This window comes from Suricata suricatta, chromosome 2, assembly GCF_006229205.1.
Source record: "Suricata suricatta isolate VVHF042 chromosome 2, meerkat_22Aug2017_6uvM2_HiC, whole genome shotgun sequence".
NCBI lineage: Eukaryota > Metazoa > Chordata > Mammalia > Carnivora > Herpestidae > Suricata > Suricata suricatta.
Genome location: NC_043701.1, coordinates 26,006,557 through 26,012,114, shown reverse-complemented (window position 1 = coordinate 26,012,114; position 5,558 = coordinate 26,006,557). Strand labels below are relative to the sequence as shown.

The 5,558-nt window shown below is 39.5% G+C and overlaps 1 pseudogene; it reads right to left on the bottom strand.

The window, feature by feature from the left end:
• Positions 1-2,452: 2,452 nt before the first annotated feature.
• Positions 2,453-5,558, bottom strand: part of LOC115274699 — a 32,473-nt pseudogene continuing 29,367 nt past the window's right edge.

Genomic DNA, 5,558 nt, shown 5'->3' with positions numbered 1-5,558 from the left:
TTACTGTTGATTTGTTTCAATTAACATCGATGTGCCAAATTAGTTAGTTTTGTTTTTGAGACTTTTGAAAATCTCTTTTAGTCCTTCTTCCCACTGCCTGCCTCCCCCCAACTTCCCTTTTATAAACTTTTCTTTATACCTTTGGCTTGTCAAAATGAATCAGTTGCTTTTAGCAAACAGATTCTGGATTTTTGTTTTCTTCTTTGTGGCTCATTTAACTTGTTCTTCTTTGTCTCATTTTCTGTAACTAACTGTTGGCTCTAAAAGTTTGATTAGATTCAGGTTCAACTACTTAGGCAAGAATATTTCTCAGATATTGATGTAAAATGGATTTAACTCATTCAGTTATGGCATGAATGTAACCTGAAATATGAGAAAAATGGAAGGGTTACCTTAGTCATCTACCTGCTACCCAGTAAGGTGTGTTTACAATAAGGGACTATACATTTACTTAATGTGTACTTAAAATAAGGACCCATACCTTATAGTTTGGATATTGTTCTACTCACATGATATATTTTGGGATAAGTCCATGCTATAACTCATTTTTTAACAGTTTTATATATATCACATTTTATTTACCATTCAGCAAAATTTTTAGTGAAGTTTCTAGTTTTTTTTTTGGTACCATGCTGCAATAAACATCTCATTATGCATATGCAAAGTGTTTTGCTAATATAGGTACCTAAAAGTTTAATTGATTCATCATGAGATATGTGTATTTTACTTATAACAGACATCATTAGGGGCACCTGGGTGGCTCAGTTGGTTAAGCGTCCGACTTTGGCTCAGGTCATGATCTGAAGGTTCATGGGATTGAGCCCCGCGTCAGACTCTGTGCTGCCAGCTAGCTCAGAGCCTGGAGCCTGCCTTCCAATGCTGTGTCTCCCTCTCTCTGACTTCCCCTGCTCCCACTCTCTCTCTCTCTCAAAAATAAATAAAACATTTTTAAAAATGTATAAAAAAACAGACATCATTAAAATGCATTGCTGAGGTCCTTTTTTTTACAACTGTGCACTCCTAGCTTCAGTACTAGAGAGTACAATTTCTTCATAACTTTTCCAGTGCTTGGAAATATCAAATATTTTAATTTTAGAAAAACCATTTCACACTGGTTTAATTTGCATTTCTGTGATTTGTAAGTTATGCAGAGACCAACTATCTTTTCACATTCATTAGCCATTTGGGTTGTTTCATGTGGCAATTCTTAAGACCAAATACATGGTCAATGTTTGCAAATTTTCTGTATGTATATGTTACTTGCAGATTTCTACGTATTTATGACAATATTTTCACTTGTTATTCAAGATATCTATATCCTCATTTAGTTTTGTTTACTTGATTTATTAATGTTGGAGCATTGTGATTGTAGAGTGTGCAATTTCTGCCTGTTGTGTCGCCATTTTTCCCATGTGTTTTTTGAAGCTAGTTGTTGAGTGTATCCACATTTATGACTATTATATTCTTTTGGAGAAATAGCCCCTATATCAATATGAAATGTATTTTATTATATTTACTTTCATATTAAAAATGTGTCTTGCATTTATTCTTTTTTTCTGATATAAATATTGTGATAAAGCAATATAGAGCTTGCCTTTTTGTTTTTAACTTGGAATATATTTTATTTTAAAATATTATGTATATTTATTGAGAGTACATTTATCTTGATGAGCAGTGAGTAATATATAGAATTGTTGAATCACTATATAGTATACCTGAAACTAACATAACACAGTTAGCTATACTGGAATTCAAAGAATAAAGAAAAAGAAAAAAAAGAACCATCTGGGAGTTGAGACAGTGTATTAGAAATCACTGCTGCCCCTTATACACTTTCCTCTTGACCTGAAGAAAAAAGAAAATCAAACAAATAATAACAAAATGCTTTGTAATTATAATAGACCCTCCAATCTCTTCTTCGTAGAAAACTGTATTATAATAATAGCAATAAAAATTGGTTGAGCACTTCCAAAAATTTTAAAAATTAAATATTATACATTTACATATTTAAAGGCTTTATTTTATTTTTTCTAAGTTTTTATTTATTTTGAGAGAGAGTGAGAGAGCAAGCATGTGAGCACATGTGTGGGAGGGGCAGAGAGAGAATCGGTGCTGTCAGCACAGAGCCTGATGCAGGGCTCAGTCTTACAAACGGTAAAATCATGACATGAGCTGAAATTAAAAGTCAGACACTTTACATACTACTGAAAGCTCCTACAAACCATTTGCTAATCACATTTTCCTTCCTCCTCTATTCCCAGAAATTTGAATTTGTTGTTTATCAGTCCTATGCATAGTTCATACCATTACTTTACATGTACTTATTCACAATGAATCTATTATCTTAGTGTTTTCACAACTTTTATGTGTCATCATACTATATGTGTCATTTGTAAACTCTATGTCATTTCTGCTTGCTTTCTTTTCTTTTCTTTCCTTTCCTTTTTTTTTTTTTTTTGACAGAAAGCAGGGTTTATTGGTGGGCACGAACAGGGAGGGCACTGCTGAGGCTCTCATGAGTGCAGAGCCCACCATTTGTCCAAGGGGCCACCATTAGGGGTGTATTTGACCCCACAGTCATCTGGGATGAGCCACTTTTCAGCCACCATGTCTTCAAACTCGTCCACATTAAACTTAGTAAAGCCCCACTTCTTGGAAATGTGGATCTTCTGGTGGTCAGGGAACTTGAACTTGGCCTTTCACAGAGCCTCAATCACATGCTCCTTGTTCTGCAACTTGGAACGGATGGACATGATGACTTGGCCAATCTGGACCCTGGCCACTGTGCCCTGGGGCTTTCCCAAAGCACCCCGCATACCTGTCTGGAGCCTGTCCGCACCAGCACAGGACAACATCTTGTTGAAGCGGATGACATGGAAGGGGTGGAGTCGCACCGGAGGTGAAAACCATCTTTGCCACAGCTTTTCACCTGGTACTTGTTGGCACAAATACGGGCGGCCTCCAGGGCTTCGGAGGAGAGCTGCTCGTACTCATCTGACACCATGTGGCCACAGAGTGGGAACTCATCCTCTTTTGCCTTCTTACGCCCCAGGTCAAAAATGCGGATCTTGGCATCGGGGACACCTCTGCAGAAGCGAGACTTCGGATTCGGCTTGTTTTTAAAATACCGGTAACACCGGGCGGGGCGGCCCACGGCGACACCAAGATCTTCAGTGGCGCGCCAGAGGAAAAGAGCTGCTTGTTTTCATTTCAAAAGTTGTTTCTGCATTTAACGGTCATTATATCTTCATTTATGTCTGTGAAAAGCTAAATATTGTTTTTTTAAAAAAACTTTTTCTTAATGTTTATTTTTGAGAGGAACAGAGACAGAGCGCAAGCAGGAGAGGGCAGAGAGAGAGGGAGACACAGACTCTGAAGCAGGCTCCAGGCTCTGAGCTGTCAGCACAGAGCCCAATGTGGGGCTCGAACCCACGAACTGTGAGATCATGCCCTGAGCCGAAGCTGGAAGCTTAACCTACTGAGCCACCCAGGTGCCCCTAAATATTGTTAATTTAAAGTTATTATCTGATTTTTCTAATAACTTATGCAGTAAATTCATGTTCTGATTTTTGTTTTGATGGCTGGTGTTCCTCATGAGCATTCTAAATTTTGCCTGTTGACTTATTTGATTGTATTCTTTTTACCTTTTCATCTTCCTTTCCTTTCACCCACCTGTCAGCCTATCCCCTTTCTCTCCTTTTATCTCTGTCTTCCCTTTAGAGGATTCAGAAAATTGCCATTGCTTTGACCTGAATCTTTGCTTCAGACTGGGTCCTACTATGTCTCATAACAATGTTTCAGCCCATCTCACCACCCCACAATGATGTGTTAGTTATTAATGCTTTTGGCTTTTGTAACAGAATCAGTGGAAAGAGCAAAGGCCAGCTAAAATGGTTTCATCAAATAGAGATTAGTTTTTTTCACAAAAGAGAAATCTGGACGCAGACTCTCTGTGAAATCATAGGTGTCCAGACTTTTTCCAACTTTCCGCTTCCCTATTGTTAGCATGTGATTTTCATCCTCAAAGACTCCAGAGAGCTCTTACACTTCCATCCTGAGGGAGAAAGGGAAATGAAAAGAGCAAAGGTCAATAGAGCATGCCCGCAATATTTATACTTGCACAAAAGTTGGGGAAATTCCGCTGTTTTCCATATATCTTCTTGGCCTCACTATATATATGGGACAACTTTACATCTAAGGGAGTCTGAGAAGGCAAGTATTTTTTTATGTTTATTTATTTATTTTGAGAGAGAAAGCATGAGAGGGGGAGGGAGAGAGAGAGAGGAAGAGAGGAAGGCAAAGAGCTTGACGTGGGACTCCATCCCAGGAATCTGAGCTTAGGACTTGAGCCTAAATCACCATCTGGGTGCTTAGCTGACTGAGCCACCCAGGGGCTCCAAAGGTAACTACTTTTAACTAGACATATTTTTCAGCTGAGAAAATTTGGGACCGTCTTAGTAAGGCAGGAGAGGAGAGGGAAGCTAGCAGTGGTTTGACAAAGATGCTGGGGTTACTGCGGACTCACCCACCAGCACAGGGGCAGCCCGGCGGGGGGTCTGCTCACGGGCTCTACCCCACTCCTCTCGCCTCTCCCAGGCCTACTTCTTACCTATAAACAGGTTGATAACTCCTGCTGGTAGGATTTAACATTTTTAAAAATGTTGTTCAAAAGTAGAAGAGGACTATGTGATAGAGACTGTTAAAGCCTAAGATATTTACCACTTTGTTCTTTGTAGAAAAAAAAGTTTGTGACCTTCTTGGAAGCCCAGCATCCCTGCAACTTCATCCCGCTCATTATCTTATCACCCCCCCCCACACACACACACTCACACACACACACACTCACACACACACACTCACACACACACACTCACACACACTCACACACATTTATAACAATACATAAGCAATGGTAGTGAAGGACTCAGGGCCCAGCTCTGAATCGATCAGCAGATGGCATTTTTCTGGCTACAGGAACTGCTTCAACAGGTCCAGGGGACAGATCAAGCTTTTGGTTACTTTAGGGTAAGTGTTCTCGCTAGCAAGACATAAAAGTGGACATGTAAAGCTTGAATGTTTCTTGTAGACAGCCCATGATCAAGGTGAAATCCGTCTTAGAACAAAACTGACATGGTAGATGGGGGTGGATGGAGAACACACTGTTCCGAGTTCTGCTCCTCAGAGGGATCCATGGACCAGCAGCATTACTAGTGTCTGGGAGCTTGTTAGAAGTAAAGACCCTAAGGACCCATCCTAGACCAACAGAATCACAATCTATATTTTATCAGAATCGCTGAGTCATTAACTGACACCAAAATTTCAGGAGCATTTCTATAGCAGTAGCTCTCTCCATGAGGTGTGTGGATCCCTGGGGATTTCCAACGCCTTTCTGTAGCATCTGTGAGGTCAAACATGATTTCGTGATTATAATAAGACATGATTTGTTCTATTAACAGTACCTATTACTATATAGTCTTCATATTTTTAGTAAGAAATAATGCAGAGGGAGTTTTTCTCCCACTCTATAGTGGGCTTCTATCATTTCTGTTTTTTTTTTT